This window comes from Spinacia oleracea, chromosome 4 (genome assembly GCF_020520425.1).
Source record: "Spinacia oleracea cultivar Varoflay chromosome 4, BTI_SOV_V1, whole genome shotgun sequence".
Taxonomy (NCBI): domain Eukaryota; kingdom Viridiplantae; phylum Streptophyta; class Magnoliopsida; order Caryophyllales; family Amaranthaceae; genus Spinacia; species Spinacia oleracea.
Window position 1 is genome coordinate 13,168,058 of NC_079490.1, and position 18,412 is coordinate 13,186,469.

General features: G+C 36.3%; 2 long non-coding RNA genes across 2 annotated transcripts; both read right to left on the bottom strand.

Moving 5' to 3' along the window:
* Positions 1-4,033: 4,033 nt before the first annotated feature.
* Positions 4,034-6,230, bottom strand: LOC130472402 (uncharacterized). Its single transcript, XR_008932561.1, has 4 exons — positions 6,164-6,230; positions 5,943-6,065; positions 5,221-5,285; positions 4,034-4,258 (listed from the first exon to the last, which is right to left on the bottom strand). It is a non-coding gene; the product is annotated as an uncharacterized lncRNA (long non-coding RNA).
* Positions 6,231-9,330: 3,100 nt separating this feature from the next.
* LOC130471507 (uncharacterized) lies at positions 9,331-11,509 on the bottom strand. Its single transcript, XR_008932077.1, has 4 exons — positions 11,436-11,509; positions 11,215-11,337; positions 10,494-10,558; positions 9,331-9,531 (listed from the first exon to the last, which is right to left on the bottom strand). It is a non-coding gene; the product is annotated as an uncharacterized lncRNA (long non-coding RNA).
* Between the last annotated feature and the right edge of the window lie 6,903 nt (positions 11,510-18,412).

Consider the following 18,412-nt stretch of genomic DNA (forward strand, 5'->3'; position numbering starts at 1 on the left):
ATTATTTGTTATCAAATGAAAATGTGTTTCCCATCCATATCTAGTGAACTTATAAAATAATTGTACTCCGTAAGAGTTATTGCCGGAGATCGTCACAAACAAGTGAATACTCCGGAAACGATGATATTGCCGGAAACGGAAATATTGTTCGTATCGGAAATGAATTCCGGAACCGGGAATTTTATCGGAAGCGTATCGTACGAATAAGCATCGGACGAGGCCTGCCGGACGAAGGTCCAGCACGAAGCCGGGCCATCGCCCAGCAAGCCAAACGCACGCCACACGCCCAGCCGAGGCAGCGCCCAGGCCCACCGCAAGGCAGGCCCAGCGCGCGCCAAGGCCACGGCTGTGTGGGCCTCGTGGCGTGGGCTGCTGCTCGCACGCACGCGCATGGGCGGCCCTCGTGGCTGCCGTGCGTGTGTGTGTTTGTGTTCATGCACGATTCCTAAAGCTATTATGATTTGGTATATGATTAAATTCCTATTCCTAAAAGGATAAATTAATTAATTAGAGTTCTTATAGGATTCTAAGTTTAATTAATTCGTATCCTACTAGGATTCCAATTCCCTTTCCATACCTCTATAAATAAGAGCCTAGGGTCATAATTTATAGACACGGGATTGAAGATTCTAAAGGTAAGTTTTTGAAAGAAAAATCAGCCATACACTTGCAAACACAATAGCCGAAATTCCTAGTAACCTTAAGGGCGATTCTAGTTGGTCTAACTTGAGGCGGATCCGGACGTACTGTGGACTATCTACGGAGGGACGACATTTGGAGTCCTAAAGACTTGTTCTTGTTCGGTTCGGGCGCAGCTAGGGAGGGCACGCTACAAAGTGTATGCTCCTAAATTATGTTAAATGATTATGTGTAAATAATATGTTTCCTGACATTAAGGTTTTTCCGCATGATTTATGTTTTGTCATATGTATCATAACCTAACAGTGGTATCACGAGCCTCTTAATATTTTCATAATCTAAATTGCATGAACATGGTTAAATTATACAAAATTGCAAGGAATTAAATGGGGTGATTAATTTTCGTAATTGTTAATTACTTGCAAATTGCGTTTATTTAATTATATGTACGCAGTTTTTCGGCAGAATGTTCGTTACTCAACCAAATCGAGTGATTTTTGTGTCAATTCCGCATGTAAAAGACATTCTAAAATTTTGACAAAAATAATAATTTTCGCCGAAACCCAGAATTCCCAAATTCAAAGCCTAACTATGACTTTTTGGAGGTTTTAGTTTTTCGAACGCAAAAGTTTGTAAATTTAAGATGTTAAATTAAATATTTGCGATTCCTGTTGATAAATCTTGAATTTTTGATTGACCTACTGTATATGTTTAACAAGTTTGAATGCCTAGCCTTGTTAATTATGCAATCTAATTTGTAATTATGATTAATTTGTTGAAAATTCGAATAATTTAGAATTGATTTGATTTTCATAATTAATTAATAATTTAATTAGATACCTATGATTAAAAACCACCATAAAAATTGTTAATTTGTGTTAAATTTAAAATTTTTATGACCTAGACTTGAATCCATGTTAATCGAAAATTAATTAATTAATAAATTTTCCATTTTTCGCCCTAAAATTATGAAATTAATATGATTTATTAATTTGTCATTAATTTTGAAAATAAAAGTTTTAATTTTTATGCAATTCGCTCATAAAACTTGCACGCACAAAGCAATGGACGCTACGTGTTACCCTTAAGGGGTGTTGTATAGTGCGGGCATGCGACGACGACGAGCAAGGGAGCTCGTCGCTCATGCGGTACGAATGCAACGAGCAAGGCAATGGTGCACGAGCACAGGCAGTAGCCCTGCCTTGTGTCGTGTGCTATGTGCGATGGGCGAATGGGCGAGGGCGAGGAGCAAGGCAGCGAGTAGTCGCGTGCAACGCGCACTGCCTCGCACAGCGAGCGAAGCCTCGCGCGCAGTCGCGTGCAACACGCACTGCCTCGCACAGCGAGCGAAGCCTCGCGCGCAGTCGCGTGCAACGCGCACTGCCTCGCGCAGCGAGCGCTGGCTCGCGTGCGACGAGCGCTACGCCTGCATCGAAGCCTCGCGCGCAGCGAGCGCTGGCTCGCGTGCGACGAGCGCTACGCCTGCACGAGCGCTGGCGCGCGCAGCGAGCAGTGGCTAGCGTGCTTCGAGTGATGCCTTGCGATGGTGTGCAGCAGCAGATGCGACGCAGCACAGAGGCTGCGCGCACGTGGCCAAGCGATGGCTGCGTGCGTGTGGCCTATGGTTGTGCGTTGCGTGGTGATGTGCGTACCTTGTATTACGATTAAATCGTTTTAAAATTTTAATTTGAAATTTTCAGTTCATGTAATTTTAATTAATTTTAAAATTAATAATTTAAATTGTTTTCTTGGATTTTAATTTTGAATATTATAATTGTAATAAATTTTATTTATTCTAATTATTTTACTAAAATTAAAATCTTCAATTAATTTAAATTCGACTGAAAATAAATCAAATAAATGGATTCAATGATAAATTTATATGAGCTTTAAATTTTAATTAAATTTGTATGTTTCCGGTTAGACTCGAAATACATTTTTATGTTTAAAATTAGTAAAGCATATGAATTTATTGGTTTAAGTGGGAGCCCTTTTTAGTCATAAACTCTTGATTAGGTCTACAAATCCTTAAGGTTAAAACAACTTGATTAGAATTAATAAGGACTGAATAATTGGTAGATTATTCGTGCCCTTGATTAATTGCTGCAAATATTTATGTGATGCATACAATGTGTTTTAACTAACCAATTATGTGGGCCATTCATGAATATGAATGGGTGAATGGTATATATAGTATATGTACTATTTTGCAGGTTATGAAGTGACTAGTATGGCCCAAATAGGATAGAAAATATGGTCTGCGTACCATTAATTTGAATGTAATTGGTCTAAAGCACCAAATTTGTTTTTCAATTTAAAAATGGTTTGCGTACCATCAAATAGTTGTAATTAGTTTTAATTATAGCTTATCCTATTTGGAGAAAATGGCGCCTCCCACGGTGAATTTCAAGACGAAGTTTCCATTTTCGAGACGGACTTTGAAGTTGAAGCTTCAAGATGAAGTCGGGCCATACTAGATCACATTTATCTTATGCATGTTTTAAGTTATTTATTGCTTTTAAATATGTCTTAAATATGCATGAGATCAAAGCTTGATTATGTTGCATGATTAAGGATTTTAGTTCACTTAAAATCTAACCAACATAGTAAAAGCCTTAAGTTCCAAATTTAAAAATTGAGTTAAAAGGTGCCATGCCAAAATATACACTTGCTTGGATATCCTTTACATCAATCTAGGAATAGTTTTCGCTCAGCGAGGTGTTACTTATTGGTCCTAAAGGGGCAAGGTACACAAATAATTGTGAGTACATGTTAGTTTTGGTGAAACTCAACGATATAAGTAAGGAGTCCTTTTATGTCGTGGCAAAATCGATAGGTTTACCTAATAAGTTCTTAGACGTACCTATCAACCAAGAGTAGTTTCTAGACTATTAGCAAAAGCGTTTGCTTACCTAAAAGATTTTAGAATTAAGTCTAAATACATAATGTGCTTAATTCTTCAATGGATTTTAGGATCTTGGAATCATTTTATTCACACCTGCCGGAACACATAAATTGAATAAAATGCTTGACGAACATCGAATTATGCATGTATGCTAGAATTTTAAGTTTATTAAGAGAAGCTGTGAATGATTATTTATTTGTTTATTCTTTTCAATTGTAGTTTAACTATGGCAAACAACAATCAAAACATCATCATGGGTTCTAAGCTTATGATCAAGCTGAACCTAACAAATTTTCTTGAATGGGAAGCTAAGCTAAGTGAAATAGTCAGACTCAATGGACTTGAGTATGTACTGTTACATCCCATGTGTAACACCCCGACAATTCTCTCTTTTCTATAACAACATTTTAATATAAAACATAGAGAATTATCAAGGCATTATTGCCCGTGTGAAAACGTAACGGCTTATTCAGAATTTTGCAGCGGAAAACATAAAACTAACTTTAGGTTTATAAATAATCGATTACAGGTTTAATCCCAAAAATCATCCAACGAAAATAAGGAAATATAAATAGTACGACAAGTTTAAAGTCCCAATTAACAAACCCAAGTTAACTTAGCAAATCAAAACTAAATACAAGCTCTCTATTCCCGATCCCAATTATGCAACATCTTCAAACCTGCAGATGGACAATGCTTATTGATCCTTAGAGACTGCTCACCAAAGATTGGGTCATCACAGGATCAATAAGGCATAGCCATGATCAACATGCACAAGCAAAAGCACGCAATCAGCAAAGCTGAGTACTACATACTAAATCAATAATAATCCTAACATGATTCTATTAAACGAACAATCCTAACATGGTACTAAATAAAACATAAGCAAGGATAATCAAGATATACCGACTTGAAGACTATATTTGACTGAACTAGACCTTTGTATCATTAACATTATTTTAATTGAAATAGTCAATGGACTGAGTTGTCTACTAGAAACTTCTTCTTCTTCACTAAGGAAGACGAGGTACGGGCGCGACTCCGTAAACCCCAATGACCTGCGATATCGAGGGACTTTTAAATAAAAATAGAACCGGTGATCAATCCGGCCCCAGAAAAAGCCATAGGCTACCCATGACCCCAACTCCTGATTGTTCGTCACTTTAGACGTGCACAGTCTAAAGCTATTGCTACTCATTTTCACTTTACATGACTTAACTTTTAATACTTGGTTATGAATCATCAAACATAAATATTATATTCAACAAGTAAACACAACTTCTTTTATCTTTGAATTAAACCAGTGATCACAACATTCAACCAAGAGCCAATTCCAACTATTTTAATCATTCCTTTATCCATATTTAAAAACCTTTATTAGGTATAAGGTTCAACTACCAAACAAGGTCCTCGGCCCTTATAAAGTAGTGAAAATCTAAAGAGGAACAACGATCAATAAAGATCTAAACCAATATTAAATAATATAAAGTTCCACAAAACCAACATGCCTGCATCAATATTCCATGCTAACATGATTCAATTATTATAAATAAAGTTCTATGCTCAACGCATTAATTCAACGACATTGAACATGAAATTCCAACATAAACAAGTTCATAAATATATTCATCATATTCTCAATACAACACACATCCTAGCACACGGTATGTACGTACCTTGTGTAAACAAACTGATAGGCCACTTTAACGAATTCAAAAGTCGCCCACAAAGAATTCTCCGCCTAAAACAATCAACAAACGTACCCAAATCAATTCCTAATCATTGGCAACCATAACAAAGCATTCTAAATGCATCCTAAACATATTTAGAACATTCCCCAATATCAAAACTTAAACCTTTGATTTCCTAGCATCATAACTATTGAATTAGTGATTGAAATTCGTTGAAAACTCTTTGCAAACATCGTACTTTAAATTTTCAGAAATATAACTAATTTCAAACTACTCCAAAACATAATTAACATTCTTAAAATCATAAAAATAATAGCTTTAATAATGTATAATCATTCTATTATGATTTTAGAATATTAAAACCTTAAAAATCCATGCTTTAATAATTAAATTCCTTATTTCAATTCAACTATGTAATCTGAAAATTAAATTATCAATTAAGCATAATGTATAATCTGGAAATCTAACTTAATCATAAAAACTTATAATTTATATTCACGAAACATGAATTAAATTAATAAAACTTCATTAAAACCCTAATTTAAACGTAATTAACAAATCTGAAAATAATTAAATTAATTTCGACAACATATAATCTGAAAATTAGTAATTAAATCATAAAAATCATAAATTTATTCAATCAAAACATAAATTAAATTGATAAAGTATAATTAAAACATTTAATTGCTTAGGGTTTAAGAAATAACCAAAAGAGAGAACAAGGAGTGTTGGCCGGCGGACAGAGCACGACGGGGACGTCGGCGGCTTGCGGAGGTTGTACACGTGGCTGGGCGCAGCGGCGGCGACGGAGCTCGAGGCTGCTGTTGTGGCTACGCGCAAAACCGACGCCACAAGTGGAGGAAAGCAGTTAGGGAAGGACGAAAAGAGAAGAGGAAAAGAACGAAGGAGGAGAAGGAGAGAGGACTACCGTGCAAGGGAAGTCAGGCGACGGCAAGGGATCGCGGTGGTTGCTGGCGGCGAGCACGGTGGTGTGCTGAGTGAAAAAACAGAGCAACAACGATTATGGGTGTGCAAGAACGAAACCAAAGGAGAGAAAAAAAAAAGAGAAGAACGAAGGAGCTAGAGGGAAGAAATTACCAGCGGTAAGGGAGAATGGTCGCCGGTGGGTGGTGGGGGCGGCTGTGAACAACGGCGGTAAGGAAGGGAGGTGAGAAAAACGGCAGTGAGGGAGGAGGGTTTGAGTCCACGTGAATTTGAATGAGGGAGAGGAGGGTTTTGTTTTCTTGCTTTTGTTTTTCACGTAAATCAGTTTTGGGTAAGGGTTTGGGTTCCTTTTTGGGTTTTAATGGTTTGGGCTTTACCCAATTGGGCTAGGAGTAGGATTTGGGTTGTTGAATCCAAAATGGTTAGGATTGCTTCCTAATTTCAATCGAACGGAATTTCGTAATTCGAATTCGTTTTAACTTAAAATTCTAAAATTATTTTCAATTTCGTAAACCGTTGAAAATATTAAAATGTAATAAATAAATATACGTTAATTATATATTTATTAATAAAATTCATAAATTCTATTTAAATATAAATAATATACGTTAAAATATATTAATAAAATTTATAAATTTACGGGGGATTACAATCTACCCCTCTTAAAAGAAGTTTCGTCCCGAAACTTGACACGAAATTTCCCACGTTTTCTTTCCACATTTTCCCCAAAAGTTTTTAACTTATTCTCACTAGAGAAGTACTTGTGCCACCTATGTGCACTCTTTTGCCAACTCAAAGCTGTTTGTGTTACTAATGAACACCTTTTCTTATGCGGAGAGTCTATTTGCTTTGCCTAAACTTGTAAAACATGCTAAAATAAGCATAAAAATGCATAAAAGTGCCATAAAATAGGTAAAAAGCGCGAATTTCTATCGCATTCTACCCCCCTTAAAGAAAACGAGTTACGCCATCGTAACTCACCTCAGGGAATAGCTAACCAAAATTCTCTTTCGACGAACTCTATCCTTTAAATTCATATTTCACCAAAACTACTAACTTTAGACTTTTCACAACAGATGACGAAACAAAAGAATAAGTCACCACGAATTAAATAATGCTTAACTTGCGCGGAGAATGCGATAGAAATTCACACGCTGCACATAAGGCATAACATTTTGAATCATATTGGTCATGAGGGTCTAGATTGGCCCTCACTTCCTTTGTGTACTCAAATCATTTAATATTATTGTGGCAATTAAATTGATCCACAATTCACACTGAGTATGCAACCAATAGAAAAATTAATCCATGACGTGTTACCTAAAGGTTGGGGTATTATGGAATCCTCAAATAGAATAAAGAACAATTCCTTGAAAACTTTAACTTTTATTGCTAACTCCATAGAGGTTTATTACATCCTTGAAAATAATAAAGAATATTTCAAACTTCAATAAACTTAAACCTTAAACATTTGTAGCTTTGCTACTTATTCTTTAAAACATAAAAGAGCTAATTAACTATTTATGACTTCAACATATTTGTGGCCTCTTGCCTATCCATTGCTCCTGAAACTTGCGGAGGGAAATTTAGATCTCAAGATCATCGAACTCTTCTTCAGGGTCTTCATCGGGGTCTTCCTCAGGGTTTGCATCTTCACCCATGTCTTCATCTTGATTAGGCTCACTTGCCATCTCCTGTTCACTTTCGAGCTCTGCATCCGAATCACTAGAGATCTCAATGGTTGGCTCATGAGCCGCTGGGTTAGGATTCTCTGCCTCAACACCTACATTCTCATTCTCCACAGCTACATCATTTTCCTCTAGGTCATTATTTACACTTATTCCCATAGGTTCTTCTGTAACTGAATCCCCAACATGACTCCCTACGATTTTACCGTCTCTAAACCCACTTTCTGCCGCTTCAATAATGGTGGTCAGAATTTCTGAATCATATTTCCATCTACCATCCCAAGTTCCATACTTAGCCAAGTTTGGAGTTCCATTATCAGAATGCATGTCTTTAAACTTTTCCTTGAGTTCTAGGTATGGAATTTTGTTAGGTAAGCAATTAATGATAGTGGCTGCTATGATATCCTTTCTCATTAAGATAGGTTGCCCTTGAACTTTAGCATAATATTCACATCCAAACACAATTTTCTTCACGTAAATATCAGGGGTTTCTATATCAAGTTTCTCGAAGGATCCTATGTTGGTATACTTGGAAAGAAACATTTTATTCCTGAAATAAACAATTCCATGTCTCACTAACGATTTTCCAACCAAATCATAAATAAAGTTCAATAATGCAATAAGTTTGGTGGAAGCAAACAATTCTTTATGCACATTTAAATGTAACATTAAACAATTAGCACACGCACGTACATAACAATCAATTTCTTATGCTAGCATTGACTAGCTACTAATGCACATATAATTCTATCTTATATGCCCTTCTTATACTACCCATCTCTCATAAACTAAAGCATTGGAATCATTTAAATAACGAAGTAAAAGGACGATTATATAATAAAATTATAACTTAGAATAATAACATAAATAGAAATATAAGATAAATAAAGTAAAATAAATTAAGGAAATGCGTAGCGAATTAATCCGAAAATAAAGTTATTAATTCGAAAAGATTTATATTTCCTAAATAACGAATTCTAACTCTTGAAACAACTTAAAAAGAATTTGAACTCCTTTTTTAAAAAAATGTATTCATATTATTTTTATTTATTTGTTTGAATAATAAATAATAAGAAAAATAAAAATGTCGAAAGTATCACTTTAACTTGGAAAAATAATTTGATTTCGAACGTAAATAAGGAATATCGTATACTTTCAAATAAGATAAAAGGAAATCGGCCCCCCAAAAAAAAGTACCAATTTTTGAACACTATAATACGTAGAATGTCGATTTTTAAGAAATTTATTTTAAATAACTAGATAGTTAGGCGCCTAAAAATTTATTAAAGTAAAACCTTAGCTTCTAGATACCATTTTGTAACACCCCGACAATTCTCTCTTTTCTAAAACAACATTTTAATATAAAACATAGAGAATTATCAAGGCATTATCGCCCGTGTGAAAACGTAACGGCTTATTCAGAATTTTGCAGCAGAAAACATAAAACAAACTTTAGGTTTATAAATAATCGATTACAGGTTTAATCCCAAAAATCATCCAACGAAAATAAGGAAATATAAATAGTACGACAAGTTTAAAGTCCCAATTAACAAACCCAAGTTAACTTAGCAAATCAAAACTAAATACAAGCTCTCTATTCCCGATCCCAATTATGCAACATCTTCAAACCTGCAGATGGACAATGCTTATTGATCCTTAGAGACTGCTCACCAAAGATTGGGTCATCACAGGATCAATAAGGCATAGCCATGATGAACATGCACAAGCAAAAGCACGCAATCAGCAAAGCTGAGTACTACATACTAAATCAATAATAATCCTAACATGATTCTATTAAACGAACAATCCTAACATGGTACTAAATAAAACATAAGCAAGGATAATCAAGATATACCGACTTGAAGACTATATTTGACTGGACTAGACCTTTGTATCATTAACATTATTTTAATTGAAATAGTCAATGGACTGAGTTGTCTACTAGAAACTTCTTCTTCTTCACTAAGGAAGACAAGGTACGGGCGCGACTCCGTAAACCCCAATGACCTGCGATATCGAGGGACTTTTAAATAAAAATAGAACCGGTGATCAATCCGGCCCCAGAAAAATCCATAGGCTACCCATGACCCCAACTCCTGATTGTCCGTCACATTAGACGTGCATAGTCTAAAGCTATTGCTACTCATTTTCACTTTACATGACTTAACTTTTAATACTAGGTTATGACTCATCAAACATAAATATTATATTCAACAAGTAAACACAACTTCCTTTATCTTTGAATTAAACCAGTGATCACAACATTCAACCAAGAGCCAATTCCAACTATTTTAATCCTTCCTTTATCCATATTTAAAAACCTTTATTAGGTATAAGGTTCAACTACCAAACAAGGTCCTCGGCCCTTATAAAGTAGTGAAAATCTAAAGAGGAACAACGATCAATAAAGATCTAAACCAATATTAAATAATATAAAGTTCCACAAAACCAACATGCCTGCATCAATATTCCATGCTAACATGATTCAATTCTTATAAATAAAGTTCTATGCTCAACGCATTAATTCAACGACATTGAACATGAAATTCCAACATAAACAAGTTCATAAATATATTCATCATATTCTCAATACAATACACATCCAAGCACACGGTATGTACGTACCTTGTGTAAACAAACTGATAGGCCACTTTAACGAATTCAAAAGTCGCCCACAAAGAATTCTCCGCCTAAAACAATCAAGAAACGTACCCAAATCAATTCCTAATCATTGGCAACCATAACAAAGCATTCTAAATGCATCCTAAACATATTTAGAACATTCCCCAATATCAAAACTTAAACCTTTGATTTCCTAGCATCATAACTATTGAATTAGTGATTGAAATTCGTTGAAAACTCTTTGCAAACATCGTACTTTAAATTTTCAGAAATATAACTAATTTCAAACTACTCCAAAACATAATTAACATTCTTAAAATCATAAAAATAATAGCTTTAATAATGTATAATCATTCTATTATGATTTTAGAATATTAAAACCTTAAAAATCCATGCTTTAATAATTAAATTCCTTATTTCAATTCAACTATGTAATCTGAAAATTAAATTATCAATTAAGCATAATGTATAATCTGGAAATCTAACTTAATCATAAAAACTTATAATTTATATTCACGAAACATGAATTAAATTAATAAAACTTCATTAAAACCCTAATTTAAACGTATTTAACAAATCTGAAAATAATTAATTAATTTCGACAACATATAATCTGAAAATTAGTAATTAAATCATAAAAATCATAAATTTATTCAATCAAAACATAAATTAAATTGATAAAGTATAATTAAAACATTTAATTGCTTAGGGTTTAAGAAATAACCAAAAGAGAGAACAAGGAGTGTTGGCCGGCGGACAGAGCACGGCGGGGACAGCGGCGGCTTGCGGAGGTTGTACACGTGGCTGGGCGCAGCGGCGGCGACGGAGCTCGAGGCTGCTGTTGTGGCTGCGCGCAAAACCGACGCCACAAGGGGAGGAAAGCAGTTAGGGAAGGACGAAAAGAGAAGAGGAAAAGAACGACGGAGGAGAAGGAGAGAGGACTACCGTGCAAGGGAAGTCAGGCGACGGCAAGGGATCGCGGTGGTTGCTGGCGGCGAGCACGGTGGTGTGCTGAGTGAAAAAACAGAGCAACAACGATTATGGGTGTGCAAGAACGAAACCAAAGGAGAGAAAAAAAAAGAGAAGAACGAAGGAGCTAGAGGGAAGAAATTACCGGCGGCAAGGGCGAATGGTCGCCGGTGGGTGGTGGCGGCGGCTGTGAACAGCGGCAGTAAGGAAGGGAGGTGAGAAAAACGGCAGTGAGGGAGGAGGGTTTGAGTCCACGTGAATTTGAATGAGGGAGAGGAGGGTTTTGTTTTCTTGCTTTTGTTTTTCACGTAAATCAGTTTTGGGTAAGGGTTTGGGTTCCTTTTTGGGTTTTAATGGTTTGGGCTTTACCCAATTGGGCTAGGAGTAGGATTTGGGTTGTTGAATCCAAAATGGTTAGGATTGCTTCCTAATTTCAATCGAACGGAATTTCGTAATTCGAATTCGTTTTAACTTAAAATTCTAAAATTATTTTCAATTTCGTAAACCGTTGAAAATATTAAAATGTAATAAATAAATATACGTTAATTATATATTTATTAATAAAATTCATAAATTCTATTTAAATATAAATAATATACGTTAAAATATATTAATAAAATTTATAAATTTACGGGGGATTACACCATGCCAAGCTACTATGCCAGAGACATGACCCCTGAAAGATTTTCCGCCTGGGATGAGGATCTCAAGAAGGTTATGAGTCTCATGCTGAGCAATATCCCTGATGAATGGGCTAGAAGGTTTGTAGCTTACGAACCTTTTACGCTCATCAAGAATCTGAGGGATATCTGTCGTGGAAGCACGGAGGACATAGACCTGAACGTCCATGAATTGATTGAATCAATGACTGGTCTAAAGGTTAGATCTGCCAACAGGTGTTATAGGATGGAAGTCCAAGAAACACATGCTCAACTCCTTCGCACTAAACACAGGGTAGGCGTCCCTGTAAGGTTCCATGTGGAGCTGATGCTTTCATACTTTGATCGCCTATGTCTACTAGGAACACCGATAAGCGAAAGGATGGCAGTCTCTATCTTGCTCAATTCACTACACAGTGGGTTTGGTCGCTTGAAGCAACTATACCTAAGTGAACCGAGAGAAGAAACAGTTGAAGAGTTTGTTCACCTTATCAGAAAGGCTGAGATAGTACTCGACTGTGAAGCCAAAGATTTACTCAAGGCTAAAGGGAGACACTTCAAGAATAGTAGAAAGTCCAAGGGCAATGCTAAGAAGCAGGACAAGTCCACATCAAGCTGTCTTTATTGTGATGGAATTGGCCATTACAAGAAAGAATGTCCAAAGCTAAAGGAAGATCAGAAGAACGGAACAGTCGTTCCATCTTCAGGTATTTTTGTTATAGACTGTATATTTGCTAATTCAACTTCTTGGGTATTAGATACAGGTTGTGGCTCACACTTATGTTCCAATCCACAGGGACTAAGAAGAAGTAGAAAGTTAAGCAAGGGTGAAGTCGACCTACGAGTGGGAAATGGAGCACGGATTGCTGCATTAGCTGTAGGAACTTTTTATTTGTCGTTGCCCTCTGGGCTAGTTTTGGAACTGGAAGAGTGTTTCCATGTTCCAAGTCTTACTAAAAACATCATTTCAGTTTCTTGCTTAGATGCTAAGGGATTTTCCTTTTTAATAAAAGACAATAGTTGTTCGTTTTATTTTAAAGAGATGTTTTATGGATCTGCTAGATTGGTCAATGGACTTTATTTACTAGATCATGACAAACAAGTTTATAACATAAATACCAAAAAGGCCAAAAAGGATGATTCAGATCTCACTTATCTGTAGCATTGTCGATTAGGCCATATTAACTTGAAACGCTTAGAAAGACTTCAAAAGGAAGGAATTCTAGAACCATTTGACTTAGAGGATTATGGTAAGTGCGAATCATGTTTACTTGGCAAAATGACAAAGCAACCTTTCTCTAAAGTTGGAGAAAGAGCAACTGAACTATTGGGTTTAATCCATACAGATGTATGTGGACCAATGAGTACAAATGCTAGAGGTGGTTTCAGCTACTTTATCACTTTCACTGATGACTTCAGTAGATATGGTTATGTCTACCTAATGAAGCATAAGTCTGAATCCTTTGACAAATTCAAGGAATTTCAGAGTGAAGTAGAGAATCAATTAGGCAAGAAGATTAAAGCACTGCGGTCTGATAGAGGCGGCGAATATCTGAGCTATGAATTTGATGACCATCTGAAAGAATGTGGAATTCTATCAGAATTGACTCCTCCTGGAACACCACAATGGAACGGTGTGTCGGAACGGAGGAACATAACCTTGCTAGACATGGTCAGGTCAATGATGGGTCAGGTCGAACTTCCATTAGAATTTTGGGGACATGCACTAAATACAGCTGCACTCACTATAAATAGAGCTCCGTCTAAAGCTGTCGAAAAGACTCCATATGAGTTATGGTTTGGAAAGCCTCCAAATGTGTCTTTTCTTAAGATTTGGGGATGTGAAGTATACGTCAAACGATTAATTTCAGACAAACTTCATCCAAAATCTGACAAATGTATCCTTGTGGGCTATCTAAAGGAAACAAAGGGGTATTACTTCTACAATACATCTGAGAACAAGGTGTTTGTTGCTCGAGATGGTATCTTTTTGGAAAAGGATCACATTTCCAAAATGACAAGTGGGAGAAAAGTAGACCTTGAAGAAATTCGAGTCGAACAACAAACTCTAGAGAATGCTCAAGATGACATTCAGGATGAAACTCAGAGATCTTTAGAAGAATCTGGTGAGAATCATGGTCAATCTAGAAATGTTACCCCGCGTAGATCGCAAAGATATAGATCTCAACCGGAAAGGTACTTAGGTATTTTGACGAACGAGAGCTATGACGTTCTATTACTTGAAAGTGACGAACCTGCGACTTACAAACAAGCTATGACGAGCCCTAGCTCCAAGCAATGGCAAGAAGCCATGCAATCTGAATTAGACTCCATGTCAGAAAACCAAGTATGGGATTTGGTCGATTTTCCAGATGGCTACCAATGAAGCAAATGGGTTTTCAAACTGAAAAAGGACAAGGATGGGAAACTTGAAGTTTTCAAAGCTAGATTGGTTGCAAAAGGTTACAGGCAAGTCCACGGTGTGGATTACGATGAAACCTTTTCACCAGTTGCAATGCTAAAGTCTATTCGGATAATGTTAGCAATCGCTGCATATTACGATTACGAAATATGGCAGATGGATGTCAAAACCGCTTTCTTAAACGGTGTTTTAACAGAAACTGTGTTTATGACACAGCCTGAAGGTTTTGAGGATCCAAAGAATGCTAAAAAGGTATGCAAGCTAAAGAAATCAATCTACGGATTGAAGCAGGCATCAAGGATCTGGAATATACGTTTTGATGAAGCAGTCAAGGACTTTGGTTTCATCAAGAACGCAGACGAATCTTGTGTATACAAGAAGGTCAGTGGGAGCAAAATTGCTTTCCTAGTGTTATATGTCGACGACATATTACTTATCGGAAATGATATTCCTATGTTGAACTCTGTCAAGATTTGGCTTGGGAAATGTTTTTCGATGAAGGATCTAGGAGAAGCACAGTACATATTGGGAATCAAGATTTACAGAGATAGATCTAAAAAGATGATTGGACTTAGTCAAAGCACTTATATCAATAAGGTGCTTGAAAGGTTCAAGATGGCAGACTCCAAGCGAGGCTACCTACCCATGTCTCATGGAAAGACTCTAAGCAAGACTCAGTGCCCAAAAACACTTGATGAGCGTAGACGAATGAATGGGATTCCATATGCATCATTGATTGGTTCAATAATGTATGCTATGATATGTACACGCCCGGATATTGCGTACGCACTCAGTGCTACGAGCAGATACCAGTCATACCCAGGAGAGGCACATTGGACTGCTGCCAAGAACATTCTGAAGTACCTGAAAAGGCACAAAGATGACTTCCTGGTCTATGGTGGAGATGATGAATTAATTGTTAAAGGCTATACGGACGCAAGTTTCCAAACCGACAAAGATGATTTCAGATCACAGTCTGGGTTTGTCTTCTGCCTCAACGGAGGTGCAGTAAGCTGGAAAAGTGCTAAGCAAAGCACATTTGCGGATTCTACAACTGAAGTGGAGTACATTGCTGCACATGAAGCAGCAAAGGAAGCTATATGGCTAAGGAAGTTCATAGGTGAACTTGGTGTAGTCCCCTCCATTAAAGGACCAATAGCCCTGTATTGTGATAATAACGAATCTATTGCACAGGCAAAGGAGCCTAGACACCACCAAAGAGCCAAGCATGTACTTCGTAGATTTCACCTTCTACGAGAGTTCGTTGAAAGAAAAGAAGTCGAGATAAGCAAGATTGGAATTGATGACAACATATCAGATCTATTGACTAAACCTCTGCCGCAGGCGAAGCACAACTCGCACACTGCAGCTATGGGAATCAAGCATATTGGAGAATGGCTTTGATGTCCTTATTTAATGTTTTAAAGTTTTAGAGTTTAAATCTTTGAAAAACATTATTGGTTAATCATTCACAATAAATGAATAGAATTCATTTTTCCATTTAATTTGTGGTTTATTAAATGATGAGTCCCTTCAATTTGACGATATATTCAAGATAGACTGTCAGGACCAGTCCTGTGACTAAGAAATGTCTATCAAGTGAACTTGAATGTCAAAGGTTGAAAATGGTCCCTGATCGGAGTTTTCTATAAAATTGGACGTATAGAAAACGTTAGACGACTAGAATGCAAGATGACTAGTAGTTCTGTTTCTTGAACTATGTGGACTAGGGCTGAGCACGGTTCGGGTACCCGAACCGATAAGCTTATCGGGTCGGTTACCCGAAACCCGATAACTCCAAAACCATTACCCGAAACCGAACCGATAAGAAACGGTTACCCGAAATTCGGGTACCCGAATATCCGGATACCCGAACCAATTATCCGAAATAAACCGACTTTTTTATTTTTGCTTAAATTTATAATTTTGTTCCCCAATTTTAATAATAATGTAGCACTTTTTTCAAAAAATTAAAATAAAAATCTGAATAACTAGAAATAACATTCTATATGGCCTTGACTCCTTGCATAAGTACATATTTCATAGCTGATAAGTACATATTCCATAGCTGATTTTATGCCTCATAAGGCTATAAATCATAATGACCGAAAAATAAACGATCATATGTTATAAAGTATTCAACGCTCACGAGTCACGATTAACTAATTATCAACTACATAAACAATAAATAATCCACACAATTACACAAGATAAAATAAAATAGTTCTCAATTAACCAATATTACATATATAATTTGCCACGTAGGCAAGGCAAAAGCTTTAGACATTTCAAGCTTGCTCTTTGAAATTCTGGTACAGAAAGTCAGAAACACCATCCTCAGTTCCTCACCAGCAGCCAGCAGAGAACATTTCTATAAGAAGAGAAAAGAAAAAAAAACTAAGAAATGGAGAATAATAATTAAAACAAGTTAATAAAAAAAATAGCATGTTATATTGTTACCTGATTAGCAGTATCAACTTTAAATCTTTAATCATCATCAACAAAGTCGAGGGATTGCTCCTCACCAGCAGGGTACATTTCTTCAAGAAGAAGAGAAGAGAAAAGAAAAGAAAATGAAAATGTGGAGAATAATTAAAATAATAAGACAATAAAAACAGAATATTAATTACCTGCTTCGATCTTTTCCATCTCTTCCAGACTCTCCTCGATTATAAGAGGACCAAGTGAAGTACGAAACCAATCTTGTGAACAAATCAAAGCCTCAACCATCTTGGTTGATAGTGAGCTACAGAATTGATCGAGCACTCGGCCACCTGTGCTAAAAGCTGATTCTGAAGCTACTGTTGACACGGGAATAGCAAGTGCATCTCTAGCCATGAGAGATAATACAGGGTACCTCTCCCCATATTTTTTCCACCATCCCAAACAGTCAAAGGTTTTCCCAGCCGGAGTTACTGCTCTATCATCCTCAAAATACTTAGTTAGCTCACTTTTCCCTTCAACCCCAACACTTAAACCCACATCCTTTTCAAACTCTAATTCTGCAACATCTATGTTCGAGTCATCCCCTTCGATCTCCTCTAGATTATCATTTGTTTGTGGAGGAATATGCTCATTTTGAGGATGCTCAGATGCATAAATATCAAAAAACTTGTACAAAGTTTGTGTCACCTTAGCACGTAATCATTCAGCTTTATCCACATCATATATTTGATTAATTGCCCATTTTGTATATTCCATTTACGCCTAGGATCAAGGATAACAGCAATATACAACAATAAATTCACATTATCTAGATTTTCCCAGTACTTGTCATGTTTTTTCTTCATTGCAGCAGCCATTAAACTCACTTCTATATCATCACATAACATTTTTTTCTTAATCATCACACTTATTCCAACAAGCTCTTGTAAATATGTGTTAGAGGTAATGTACAAGGATCCAGAAACTCTTAAAGTTGCATCATAAAGCATCTTGAGAAAGGGAATAAAAGAAGCAACATGATCCCAATCTTTGGGTTGAGGAACACTATAAAGCTTATCTAACTCGTTCCTAAATTTACCACCATCTGAACTTTCAAGCAATTCAAAAGCCCTTTGATACACCACAGCAATTTCCAACATCATATAAGTGGAATTCCACCTAGTATCTACATCCAAACAAAGAAGGCGTTTTGATTCTAACTTTTCTTGTTTGATGCAACTTAAAAACTTTTGTAATCTAGCAGGGGAAGATCTTACATGCCTAACAGCTGAACGAATTCTTCTAATTGACACAATACTTTCCTTCAATCCATCCTTAACTGTCAAACTCAATATGTGTGCACAACATCTCATGTGTAAAAACTGACCATCCAAAACTAAAGTTTTCCAACTCTCAAACCTCTTTTTCAAGTATTGAATGCCAACATC